General features: G+C 40.2%; 1 long non-coding RNA gene across 3 annotated transcripts in view; it reads right to left on the reverse strand.

Annotated features, from left to right (window-relative positions):
- The window catches only part of LOC128118509 (uncharacterized), a 62,734-nt gene that overhangs the window by 40,907 nt on the left and 7,330 nt on the right, over window positions 1-14,497 (reverse strand). For 2 of the 3 annotated variants that reach the window (XR_008221244.1, XR_008221243.1), the window contains exons 3-4: window positions 8,812-8,897; window positions 5,187-6,279 (exon numbers count right to left, since the gene is read on the reverse strand). This is a non-coding gene — a long non-coding RNA (uncharacterized LOC128118509). The remainder of the gene's footprint in view (window positions 1-5,186; window positions 6,280-8,811; window positions 8,898-14,497) is intronic. The other variant, XR_008221245.1, reaches the window with a different exon arrangement.

Here is a 14,497-nt window from a genome sequence, read left to right on the forward strand (position 1 = left end):
TTTGAGTTGACTCACTCTCTGATTATCTCATCCAGGCTTAGATTTTTCAGTGTTGCCTCTTGAACTAGCTCTCTCAGATTCCTGTGTCTAGTCTGACCTGTGTCCTGAACTCCAGGCTTAGTTATCTGGCTTCATATTTGACCCTCTTAGTGGGATGCCTGAAGTGTCACAGATTTAACTACATGAGCTAAACTGGTCCTCTATAGTCTTTTCTACTACAGTAAGTGTAGGTTCCATCCTGCCCACTGGCCCAGACCACTGCATATTGACATCTTCCATTGGTCTTCCCTTCCCTTCCCTTCCCTTCCCTTCCCTTCCCTTCCCTTCCCTTCCCTTCCCTTCCCTTCCCTTCCCTTCCCTTCCCTTCCCTTCCCTTCCCTTCCCTTCCCTTCCATTCCATTCCATTTTGAGGCCATTAGAAAGCCCTGATAACTCCAGTCGGAAACAGACCCAGACTTTGACCAGTGTTTATCTTCTCCAGTGACAGTAGCCCAGTTCACACCAATTTCTCTCTCCATTTGCATTAATAAAGTGTCCTTGTTTGAATTCCGTTGCTTCGATAAAACACTGACCAAACCAACTTGGAGAGGAAAGGATTCATCGATCATTAAGGGAGGAACTTTTCATAAGAGTCTATGTTTTCCTTTAATCTCTGGCTGGATATGGTTAAAATGTAAAAGCTGTGGTTCCTGATGAACACAAAACAATACTAACACACCAGACACACCAGTTGTGATCTGACATAGACTAGAATTACAGCTTTATTATTTGAGTCCATTGGAATGTATTGCAGTCAATCACTGTTGTGCATCTTATATGAAATACAACCAGAAAATATGTCCCCAGGAGTAAATACTTCTATCAAAGATGTAGCCCCCAGTTACCTGGCATAAATATATATAAAATAAATACAAGAAGAAGAGCTGTCATTTCTCTGTTCTTCTCAGTAGCATGATAGAAGCAAATGAAATGTTCCCAGAGCTAAGAAATGAGCTCTCAAATACGAATCAAAATGATCTGGAATGCAATTGTTTATTGAATAATAACTTTCCCTCTTCAAAGCAAAGTTAAGCTGAATTTTCCATTTTTACTTCAAATGGTAATAAATCTAATAAATATTTTAGAGCTTTTATCCAATCAAAATGATCTTCCAGAGTTCTTTGGATATCACTGATTAGGATATATTTCCTCTAAAAACTATAAAAATAAAACCATTTATACATACTTTTGAATGTCCAATAGATCCAAAGCAGAAATTAAAATCCTGTGGTGGAAGAAAAGGAAAATACTACGCACATACTGCTACCCCTGAGAGTAACTTTCATAGTTCAATGTCTTTCATATTGGGATATGTGTGTCTATAGTGATCAAGAAAGATGGATTGGCTGAGTGCGATGACACATGTCTGCAGTCCCAGAAACCAGAAGGCTAAGGCAGAGATGTGAGGAGTTCACAGTCATCCTCAGCTACAAAGCAAGTTGGGGGCCACCCTGGACTACATGAGACCCTGTCTTCAAGACAACATCACCAAAAGAAATGAAAAGACGATTTAGTAATGAAGACCATGTAGATGAGACAGAAAAATTAATAATGGAAGAAGAGACACAGAAGAGATGAGCTAGTGAAGAAGATGAGATCTAGTCAGATTTCCCCTTGGTTTTGAGCTATAGAAGTTTCCTACTATTGATTGTGCAAGTATCGCCTGGTTCTGTAGTTCTAAACATTCCAGTACATTTCTAGGCATGTATTGCCTGTGTCTACAGTTGTTAAATGATGCTCCAACCTGGGAGTTTCTTGGACCAAGGTTGAGCTTATAGGTCCAAGATATAGAAAGAAGTCCAACTATCAGGAATAGCCCTGGACTGGGACCTGGCTATGGTCTAGACTGGGCTATGGCCTGTGAAGGAATATGACCCAGGTGTTCTCAGAATACTGAGCTGAAGTCAAATCCCTTACTCCTTTATAGCTACCATGGCATTAGAAACTGGAGACTTGCATTCTACACTCCAATGGGTAGGCTGTGGCTGTGTACACATCACAACACAGCTTCGGGCCTTTAGTCTCCTCAGCAGTGAAATGGAAGGACAAAGGTGTATTTCATGAGAATGCTATAAGAACTGAACTGACTGGTAGGTGTAGAGGACTCAGCATTGGACACATGGTGAGCATTCCTAAAAGGTAGCTGTTTTATTATCTCAAAGCTTCCTACTCATCCTATGCAAGGGTCGAAGAGGAAATCCTTTTGAAGTAATTGGTGAGATGAAGTCTTGCTGCTGACCAGACTGCTCTAGAACTCATAGATTTAAGAGATACTCCCACCTCAACTCCCTGGGCGAATGGAACAACAGGTACATCTACCACCATGTCCAAGTAGGTTTTTAAGCATCATCTGTAATTTAAAATTAACCAGAAAATAAAAATTAATGCGATTTTTCTATTATATGCCATTATAAACACCTTTGGAAAATACTTTCCAAGAGTTGCTTAAAGGACCCAATAAAAGATCTTCATAAAGATTCCATCGAATTAAGACCAGTTAGACGGCTCAGCCAGTAAAGGTGCTTATCACCAAACCTGCTGAACCCAGTTCCATGCCAGCACCCATGTAGTGGAAGGAAAGAACCTAATCTTGTAATCTGTCTTCTCTGTCTCTGTCTCTGTCTCTGTCTCTGTCTCTGTCTCTCTCTGTCTCTCTGTCTCTCTCTGTCTCTGTGTGTGTCTCTGTGTGTCTCTCTCACACACAGAGCACATTAATAACAATAATAATAATAATAATAATAATAATAATAATAATAATAATAATAATAAAAATCTAAAAACTGCTATGTGTGTGTGGAGGCCAGGAGAGAACACTGGATCCCCTGGAACAGGAGTTAGAGGCTGCTGTGAGCCACTCAGTGTGGTTGTAAGGAGCCAGACCCCAACTCTCTGGAAGAGCAGCAAGCAGTCTTAACTGTTGCGCCATATCTCCAGCCCTATTGAACTCTTAGTATTTCCTATCTTTCAAGCCAAGGCTGAACTTTCCATTTCAAGTTATTACAATTACTCAAAGCACAAAGTCCATGAGATTACTCTCCCATAACTATACATATACATGAATTGGGGAGAAAGCAGTATAAACTTATATTCGATTCAATTGGATGTATACAGTAGAAAACCTTTGTGAGTCATAAATGTTAATAAACACGAAATAAAAAAACTAGGACATCAAAAAGGTAGATGCCTAGTTTCCCATACAGCATAGGCAGATTTAGTATGTTCTAAGTAAAACCAAAATGGTAGTCTCCTGTCAATCACATTTCAGGGAAAAAAATACCTTTTGATCTTCAGTGAGCTATTTGCATTCTCTAGGGGCTTACTTTCTTCCTCTCACAAGTGAAGCATAAGAAACAATTTTTGAAGTTCCCTCCAGATATGATATGCTGGGACTCTTTCTTGAAGCTGATATTTCATTTAGTAGTGGATTCTAATAGTTTCCAAGATAATCTAGTCAAACGGTCTGTTTTGCAGGGAGCCTTATACAATATCTGCTAAACCATCTTTTGACAAGGACTGAGGACCTGTCTTATCTTTGCTGGTAATCCAACACAGCTTCCAACAGCTATCTCCAGCTGCTTCTTTACCTTAAACTGAAATATATTAATGAATGTCTTCATAGAAACTGTGTGGTGTGTGTGTCGTGGTGTGTGTCTGTGTGTGTGTGTGTGTGTGTGTGTGTGTGTGTGTGTGTGTGTGTTTGGTTCATGTGATCACCAAAGCTGAAAAATCCCACAGTCTAGTACCTATAAGCTAGAGTTCCAACAGAGCGGAGGCTCTAAGTTCCAATCCAAGGATTGGAGATGATGTGATATGTATCAAGAAGGGACAAATTCCACCACACTGAAATGTTTGCATAGATACCATGGAAAAAGAACACTCTGTGTAATGTACTCCACTTTAAAAGGATTTAAGTATTGAATTTAACAATTTGTATCAGAGAGACATTTATATATGTCAATAAAGAATACAACTTTAACACGAAACTGGAACATTAGTTACACAGTTCTGAAATAAGTTCTCTCTAATTTTAGATCACACATTCTATGTTGAGATCCATTTCAATGTGTATAATGACAATCATCCAAATGTTTCAAGGTATATTCTTATCGATTACATTCTGCTTCTTCAAGTGGGTTTTGGGTAGATATGTTGCATTTTGTCTTAAACTGTGGTACTGGAAACAAAACCCAAACATACTAAGCAAATACCCTAACACTGAGCCACATCCTTATGCCCCAAATATACATTCAGTAAGTAGCAGTTACATGACATACACAAACAGGGTTGATATTCAAATATTCAGAAAGGATTATCAGACTTATTCAAACACAACATTACCACTTGGAAATTCTTACTGATGTCTCTGAAATTTCAATACATTTAAAGTGTTAGAGCTCTTACAAACCAGGTATCAGCTAACAGGTTCCAACTAGCTAAGCTTTCCATTCCCGTAACTATAGCCATTCTGAAGATTCTAGAAATGTTGAGATCCAAATTTCCCTTCATTTTAATGATAAGTTCATCAATTTTCTGGGAACCAGAAGTGTTTGGTTCTTTCTATCCTTTCCAATTAACATCAAATCATTATTAATAATAAAGGCTGAAAAGAGTAGGTCGATTTCTGAATATTTCTAAGAAAGTACATGGAGTGGACATGACAGAATGCATAGCTAGAAACATAATGTACTTTTGTTGTCTCTAAAGGAAGGACTTGCATTTGCAAGCCTGAATGGTTCGGGGAATTAAGATCAAACTATAGTGTTTTAGAATAATCTTCATTTGTTACTAGATCAAGACATATGAAAGCGTGTATGAGTGCCTATCAGGTAAAAATACCAAAATAAACCTCATTGTTGAACACTGGGCTTCAATTTGCTCATTTGTAAAATCAAAGCAACCCTACCAAACTTTCGTTTTTGATGTAGTGATTGTGACCATCAGAGGAGAGAAGATATGAAGGGATACTAAAGCCCCCACGAAGATGAACATGTTGGCGTGACTACAGACCCCTCTTTCCGTCCATGGAAGGCTCCGTTTTGGTATGACTATTCACCTGTCTAACTCTTACACTTAAAAAAAAAATACAAGTTAGACTGTTTTTGAGGACAAAGTTTCTCAAGACATTTTAGAATTTCTTGCTTACTTACTCCTGGCTCGAAGTACTGCAAAAACATCAGCTCTTGTCATTCTTCACACCTGTTTCCAATCCTGGCCAGACTCTCAAATACAAAATAAGAAGTGTTAAGATAGTCAGGCACAAAGTTCAGTGGGGGCTCCTGAACTTCCAGAGCAAACTTTGAACAAAAGTCACTCGTTCCTTTGTTGGTAGTCAGCTCACCTGCTGCCGTGGACTCTGTCCTAATTTCTAGAACTTGAAGGAATGTTCTAATTGCTGATCGTGTCTCCCTTCTGTTTCTAATCCTGGTTTTTAAACCTAAAATGCCGGGCTGACAAGATTATTTACTGAATAGAACCTTTTCTGCCCAGGTCTCACCACCTATGTTCAATCTCCAGATCCCACAAGGTAGAAGGACAGACCAACTCATGAGAGGTGTTCTCTGAGCTCGGCATGTGTGCACTTGCACACACACACACACATACACACACACACACACACACACACATCCCCCCCCAAACACCACAAACACACCATACATAACACACACACACACACACACACACACACACACACACACACACACACACACTCATACAATAAATAAATGTACCTACTCTAGTAGGAATTCACAAGAAGCTTAAGAGAGTGTGAAAGGAAATAAGGATCAGTGCATTCTGACAGAATGGTCTCGAGGTCAAATGTTTTCCCTTCAGTTTACATCTCCCTCTTGAGAGTCAAGCAGTTGGTACCAATGTTCTTCAGCTGAGGAAAGAGGGCCTTTCTAAAGCACAAAGGACAGGATGGAGAATGACGGCAGGGAAAATAAAATAATTCTTACAGAGGAAAAGCCCCACAAACGAAATGGAAACTAATATTCAAGCAGGTCAATGTTCAGGTGTTGAGCTGGAGTCATTCACCCATGGGCCACAAGAAGTCACCAAGCTATTTAAAGGAAAAGGTTAGAAGGGCTTAGGGGAACTACCCTCCCCCCCAACAATTTCCAGGGAATGCAAAGCATGGACTTACCATAGTATGTCTTTAAGTGTCTAATTAGAAGAAGAAAGCTTAATGCTTTTCTAGTTGCGGGAGCCTGGACTCCTGTACTCTTTTTTTTTTTTAATCTAAAAGAAGAAAAACAACAACAATAAAACTGAAACCATCAAGTTCAATTCGGTGGGCCAAATCCTACGAAGAGATCAGACCCGAGTTTCTTAAGGAAAGAAATACAAGGTAAGAAAGAGAATAACAAAAGACAAATCAGATTGGAGCTGCTTCTCAAAGTTGTGCAAATTGATTGCCAAGTCTCCATGGTGGTCAGATTTGGGGGGGCCTCTTGTGAACCTGTGTCAAGTTTGGCTTAGTCACCCACAGCTGAGCACACCGGCCTGGGCTGTGAAAGGAAAAGCAGTTCTTGCCAACAAGACAGGCTTCATTCCTTGTGCTGTAACTTAACATGGGAATTCAGGTACTGCAGAAGGCTGTCTTGGTGACACCTTAGAGCTCTAGGTGTTTCGTCCATATGCTCACACGGAAAATGGTGGAATAGACCTCTAACAGCTCATATTCTGCATTTGGATGCATTCCTCATGTATTACAAATGTATTCGTGTGCCATACGCACAGACACAAAATGGGAAAGCTTTTCAGATTAGGACCCAGAACTTTCTCATTTTTCCTTCATCATTCATAAATGCCCTCTTTAGTCTAGACCAGTGGTTCTCAACCTGTGGCTTGCGACCCCTTTGAGGGTGGGACAACCCTTCCACAGGGGTCTCTGAAGACCATTGGAAAACACAGATATTTACATTATGGTTCATAACAGTAGCAAAATTACAGTTATGAAGTAGCGATGATTTTATGGTTTGGGGTCACCACAACATGAGGAACTATATTAAAGGGTCACAGTGTTAGGAAGGTTGAGAACCACTGGTCTAGACCATCTTACAAGAGATTTTATTTGGAGTAAGCTTCCTAATGAGTTAATTCAGTCATAATTTTCTTGTCTCTATGTGTATACATGCATATGTGTGCATGATCATGTATGAACAGGTATACCATGTTGTGCAATGTGACTGTGTTGGGGGCAGGGCATAGGACAACTTGAGTGTTGCTTCTCAGACACATCCATTTTTTTTTTTTAAGATAGGGTCAAGTGGAAATAACACTGCCTTCTTGTGGGAGTGGGTACTTGGACTGGGTTTCCAGTTATGGGAAGGGGCTTAGTAAAGAGTTCAGAACACAGAAGGAGGGCTCTCAGGCAGGAGAGGAACCAGTTTTGAGATACACTAAGGTCTTGCATTATACTTTACTCTCCAGGGAAAGCCAGTAAAGGTATTTGAGCAAGAGTGTCAAATACACAAGTTGTGTGTGTACTTAAATATAAGACTACTCCAAAAATACCTTCTTTCTAGGCAGCCAATAACTTTACCCTTACATTGGATATGGAATTGTGAGTTTTTTCTGAATACTAAGCCACACTCTTAGGAGATGATATGGGGATCCATTGGGTAGCAAGAGGAGGTAGAGTGTACATCAGCCTCTGCTGATGTCAGCCACTATCTACACTGCAGTGGTTGATGGCTGGGTGCTATACTACCTGGAAACGACTCTCTACCTTGTGAGACTCATGTGCATTCCTGAGTCAGGCTGGGGATGCCTGCCTGTGTTTAATCAGTAATGCATGATTTGGATGGTTGATACGGAAAGAATGAAATGTACTCCAGCCTAGAGTCTGGAAGAGAGCTCCGGCTGAGACCGAGAGAGCACTAGGGAGGAGAAAGGTTTTCTATATATGTCATAGAATATGTCATGATATTTCCTTTTCCTTTTCCTGGTTGATGTCGTGATTCCCCAGAAGTGCCTTTACAAACTGGGTGGGGTTGAACTTCAGAAGTGTACACAGAACTGCAGATTCAAGTCAAAAATTGAGAAACTAACAAGATCTTCTCTCTCTCTGAAGGCCCAGAGGTGAGGAGAAGGTTTGCCTTGTCTCTTTTAGCATTTGAGGATTTCTAAAAAGGCTTGGACATTGCTTGGTTTATAGATAAATCATACCAATCTCCATTTTCACAGAGCCTTCTCCATCACAAGGATGTCAGTCATTTAGGTCATGGTCCATACTAAGCCAGTATGATTTCACCTGAACTTGATTACATCACCAAGACTTGTTATCTCCAAATAAGTTCATATTAGCAAGCTCTGGAACCTAGAACTTTAGCATGTCTTGGTGGGGGAAAATTATACATTGCTTGCATATTTTTAAACATAAACTACTGTATCTCCCACTGACTAATGGACTATCTTTTAGCCAACACAATTTGACCCTAGTTGAACAACTAAGGATATTCAGAGCCATGAGAGGGCAGAGTCCCAGGACATGGTAGCCCCAAGCCCTGCCAGTACATGGAATACAGCCTCCAACTTCTTTGTAGTTCTTTCTTCCTACTCCAAACTATCCTGAGTTTAGTATTAGTAAGAACGAAGGGCATGCTCAGAGTGATGATCCATCCAACGTGATAGAACCTTTGGGACCCCCTGTCCTACATCCTGTTCCCAATTGCCTCAACCCTCAGGAGGTTCTCCTCCAGGCACTACCAAAGCAGTTAAAGTGCAGGAATATGTAGGTGAGGGCTCAGTGGAGGTCACAATACTCACCTACAGGTGACGTCATTCATTTGGCTATTCATCCTGAAGTAGCCAGCAGGAAGTCACTTGAAGGCAGTGTCAGGCCAATCCCTGATCTGTGCAAAATAGAAATATCCACATATTTCTACTTTTTTCTTTTGTTTGATGTAATGGGGAAATAACTCAGAGTTTCCCTCTATACTAAAATGTAAAGACCAGATTTTGCTATGAGATCTGAATTGGCAGCCAAAAACCAGAACCTCAACATGTCAAATGTAAGGAAGTATGGCAAGGATGGAGCTTGACTCTGTTCTTACGGTGTGTTTATGGTGACATTGACCCATGACAGGTAGGAACAGCTGATGGAACTTTCACGGCTGTAACATAACCTTTGTTCTTTCTTAAGTACATTATAATAACTTCTCTGTTAAGTAACTTGTAAATTTCTTTTCAAGTCTTACTGAGTCTGAATTTGATGAGGCCAGGGCTTCATTCAGTCTGAATTATAAAATAGTCATTATTTAATGGAGGCTAGATAAATGCTAGAATGACTTTTCATGCAAAACAAATCATGAAAGAGAATGCTTCTGAGGTTTCAGGGCTACTGTCACGGGGAACAGAAGGGAGGGTCCTGTGAGTCAGTGTTCAGATTTGGACTCTGTCACCAAATGACTCTGAGTCACGATCAGCCCCCACAATGGCTGAGTTCAGGCCTTCTTCTCTCTAAAGCCGACCTGGCTCCACAGCCCACTCGAGATCAAGGTGCCAAATCCAACACTGATTTAAGACGTCGGTGACTGAAAACTTACTCATCTCTTCCACTCAAACCCAAAGTTCTTCTTTAAAGAGAGAAAATGTTTACTTGTATGGGGTTACATAAAAATCCCTGATTGCTTAAAAATCTAACACAACACATTGCAAATGAATCTACTGTACTTCAGAATGGCGTCTGTGAATTAATGGTGTCATTTTATTGTTTATTTTAACTATACTTTATAATTGCATGAAGTTATGTGTCACAAAGTTACTTTGAGATAGGAATGCAATATATAACAAACAAAAAGCTAGATAGCATATCTGTCACCAGTTTTAGTGTACTTTTCTAATACTGTGTCTCACAATGGCACACTCACTGTGTCTCACAACACCACAACTTCAAATTAGGAGCCCGCCGATGAGCAGGTACACATAAAGGTTTATTGCACGCTTTTTTTTTTCTCTCCAAACATTTTCATAACAGTGTTTTCGAAAAACTGTGTAGAAGACTGGAGAGATGTCTCAGGGTTTAAGAGCACTGATTGCTCTTCCAGAGGACATGGATTCAATTCCCAGCATCCACATGGCAGTTCATAGCTGTCTGTAACACTACTCACAGGGGATCCAAAACACACATGGTGTACAGACACACATGTAGGCAGATCACCTACTCACATAAAATAAAAATAAAGATAAAAAAAACTTTTTTAAAAACTCTGAAAAAGTAGGAATATTGGATATGATGTTCTGTATGGCAAATGTGTTGCTCTGATTGGTCAATAAATAAATCACTGATTGGCCAGTGGCTAGGCAGGAAGTACAGGCGGGACAAGGAGGAGAATAAAGCTGGGAAGTGGAAGGCTGAGGCAGAGAGACATTGCCAGCCGCCAAGATGACAAACAGCATGTGAAGATGCCGGTAAGCCATGAGCCATGTGGTATAGATTAATGGAAATGGATTAATTCAAGCTGTAAGAACAGTTAGCAAGAAGCCTGCCACGGCCATACAGTTTGTAACCAATATAAGTCTCTGTGTTTACTTGGTCAGGTCTGAGCAGCTGTGGGACTGGCAGGTGAGAGAGATTTGTCCTGACTGTGGATCAGGCAGGAAAACTCTAGCTACAAATATTGGATATGAATCACTAATATCAATGTTTGAACAGACAGAAGATACTTAACATGCATATAAACATACAAATATATACCTATATGTACACACATTTACATTCATGCATATTACACACACACACATATATATTTTTAGAACTTGGAGTCAATTCTCTAACATATCATACATCCAAAGATACTTTTCCTAGTCAGCTTTGTCAACTTGATGGAACCCAGAGACATCTGAGCAGGGAGTCTCCGTGAGGAGTTGATTGCTCAGATCAGATAGACATAGGGGCATGCCGGTGAGGGATTGTCTTGACTGTTAGTTGATGTTGAACAGCCCAGCCCATTTGGGCAAGGATTTTTGGCTATATGAGAAGTTAAGCTAAGCAGCAGTCTACAAGTGAGCCAGCCAGCAAGCAGCATCCTCATGGTTCCTGCCGTACCTCCTTGGCTGTGATGTGAGTTCTTTGATTTGAGTTCTATTGATATGTGGAATTGCATGAAAGTACCTTCATGGTCCAGATTGGGTCCCTGCCTTGACTTTCCTCAATGATGGGCTGTGACCTATAAGCTGAAATTAACCCCTTCCTCCCCTAAGTTGACCTTTGTCATGGTATTTGTCACAGCAACAGAATGAAATTAGAACTACATATAATCTCATATACATATATACATATACATGTATATATATATATATATATATACATACACACATATCAAAATGTAAGAAAGCTAGAAAGTAGAGGAGCTTTGACAAGTAACAAAATAACTGCTTTGTAGCAGGAAGGATGTCCTCTTGTCTTGTTTCTAGCTAAGGTGTACTTATTTGGCTGAAAACATATTTGAAGTCCTAACTAGAATAATAGTTAAGTAGTTATGTAACAAAGATCTTCCCAAATTAGCAGATTCATTGTCTTAGGATTTATTTTTAACCAAGTGTGTGTGCACATATGTGAGTCTGAGTGCCCACAGAGGTCAGAAGCATTGAGTCTGTAATAACTGGAGATACGTTGTTGGGTACTGAATTTAGGTCCTCTGAAGAGTAGTGTACACCCTCATCTGCTGAGCCACCTCTCCAACCCCATAGAATTAGCATATTCTTAAACTAGCAATGCTTCAAATGTCATATTTGTGTCAAAAATTATATACTAAGTACTAATAGTAACATATATAAAGCATCTTGGTGAAGTGAATTTTACATCAGCTTTATATAAAGTATCCTGAAATTTGTAATAGAATTGTTAGCCATGAAGGAAAAGGGCACATGGTATAACAATCGATGCTCCAGCTGTCTGTAGACCAGGAAAGAAAGTAAGATGTATATTTTCTAGCATTTCTGAAGGAAGATGTTTCTTCATTGGTCTCTTCTACCTGCTGGCAATGAACTTAGGCATTCCAATGCATCCGTTTCCCTGATTGGGTGATGATAACATTGAAAAATGAAAGCAATGATGCTTACCAGAGAAGACACCTCAAGTTCATTCACAGGGTCAGCACACTAGCCAGCAGCTGAGCGAGTGCAAAGGTCTGACCCTTCAGACTTACACATTCAGATTCTCCATTGATATGAGAGCCTGCCTGGTCTCTGTGCATGTTAGGCTGAGAGAATCACTGGAATGATATTTATTTCAATAAAGCACAAAATCCTTTGCTGTCCTCCAAGCCATAAGAGTGCAGACATTCATACAAGTGATGAGAAAAGCCTAAAGAGATGGGTTTAGCATTCCTTCTCATCATCATTCTAAATGCAGAAATAGTTTATTATTATACCCCCTCTTTTCATATATGTTTCCTTTCTTTTTCTTTTTTCTTTTCTTTCCTTTTTAAATTTTTTTTTTTTATAGAGACAGGGTTTCTCTATGTAACCTGGTCATCCTGGAACTTGCTCTGTAGACCATGTTGGCCTGGAACTCAGAGATCTGCCTGACACTCCCTCCCGAGAGCTGGAATTAAAAGCCTGTGTCAGCACCACCCAGCCATATACGTTTTCATAAACTGAGAGAACCAGGAGTTTCCCTTGGATGGAAAAAGCAAAAACATCCAGTAGACATCAATTATTTGGATGGTGAAAGAAGAGCTAGGAAGTACTGGAGACACTGGGGTAAGATGTTTACAAGCAACACAAAGTCAAACATGTTTGGAGGAATTGGAGCCTGGTCCCTCCGTTTACTCCCTCGATGAAATCTCTCAGCAAGCCTGTCACGTCCAGCTCAATGATGTGACTGCAGCTGTCTCCACATCCTCAGAAACCCTACTCACCCAAATAAGCATCATTTGTCTTCTAGACTAAAGAATTGGTTCCCTACCAGTCTCCTTTCCTCTCTCCAGTCCTGCTCTGGTGATAGTCTGGGGGACCTGTGTCATGCTAAATCTAACTACCACCAGCACCAGTTCATGGTCTTCCTTTGCTCCCTTACAAAGGCTAAGGAGACTCTGCATGAACAGACCCCTGCCTCCTAGCCTTGTCTCTCATTGCTGGCTCTTTCCTGCCTCTGGGCCCCACTATTCTGCCTTTTCCTCCCTCAGTACATGAACTCTGACTTTTCATGCCTCCTGGCTCATTCTCATCCTTACACCTTCTCTAAACAGCACCCCCTCCTCACACCCTAGCCACTCTGTCTGATGATTTTCTAGTCGGAGATGGTACACTCAGTAATAACTTTTGTCGTAGTCAATTTATGGTAGGAATACTAGAGTCTGCATTCCTTAAACAATGGGCCTCCTTTCCTTTACTTGACCCTCTTCTTCCTTCCTTCCTCCCTTCCTCCTTCCCTTCCTTCTTTTTGAGACCATCTTGATGTGTAGCCCAGGCTCATATTGAACTCACCTTAGCCTCCTAAGTACTGAGATTAGAGATGTGGACCACCATGCCTAGCTCAACAGACATTCATTTTTCATCACTCTAGAAACTAGAAATCTAATACTGGTTTCAGGTGAAGGCTCTCTCTTCACAAATAATGGAGTGAGGGGCTGGGAAAGAAGGAAGGAAGGAAGGAAGGAAGGAAGGAAGGAAGGAAGGAAGGAAGGAAGGAAGGAAGGAAGGAAGGAAGGAAGGAAAGAAGAAAGGAAGGAAGAACAGAAGGAAGGAAGGAAGGAAAGGAAACAGGGAAGATTTTGAGTGGTTAAGTTAAGACCATGTTAACAAGATAACTCTTGTGGTATTAGCTTTGAAACTTAAAAGACATTGCTCTTTTCTATGTAAAAATATTGTTTGGGGGCTTAAGATGCATTTCATCAGTTAAAAAAAGAATACAGGCACCAGACCCTGGGTTTCACTGTAATAATGGGGGAAAAAAAAATCTTCTCTTTTGCAAAGAAATTAAAAGGCTGTCTTAATGCATGCATACTTAAACTGCAGACTAGAATTCTCTTTAAGCTGTGCTTTGTCAGACATGGTGAAAAAGATAGACATGATTTGTGGGGGGAAAAATAACTTCCTAAAACAATAAAAGAGTAATGTATCAATACAGGATGCTATCTCTATTAAGGCTTTGGTAATTTAAATCATTCTTCAGAGTCTACATAAATAGAAATAATTGTTGTCTGCATTCTGAAATCAGATAATAAAACACAAATGTAAATAGTTACTGAACCTTTAAATCACCTCTTTTTTTTTCCTTCAGCTATCAAGATAATTTTCAAAGCATAACTGTTATACCTGGTACTAAGCTCCTTGAGGGAAAAGGATGACAACTTTCACATACTGAGAACTCCATAAAGAAGTGTCCAGAGACTGGAAGATGGCTCACTAGGTAAAAACACTTGCTGAGTATCCACGGGGACCAGAGTTCAGATCACTGATACCCATGTAACACAAGTAATAACCAAGAACTCAAGGGGTAGAGACA

This window comes from Peromyscus californicus, unplaced genomic scaffold, assembly GCF_007827085.1.
Source record: "Peromyscus californicus insignis strain IS unplaced genomic scaffold, ASM782708v3 Scaffold_22__1_contigs__length_63687245, whole genome shotgun sequence".
NCBI classification, from domain to species: domain Eukaryota; kingdom Metazoa; phylum Chordata; class Mammalia; order Rodentia; family Cricetidae; genus Peromyscus; species Peromyscus californicus.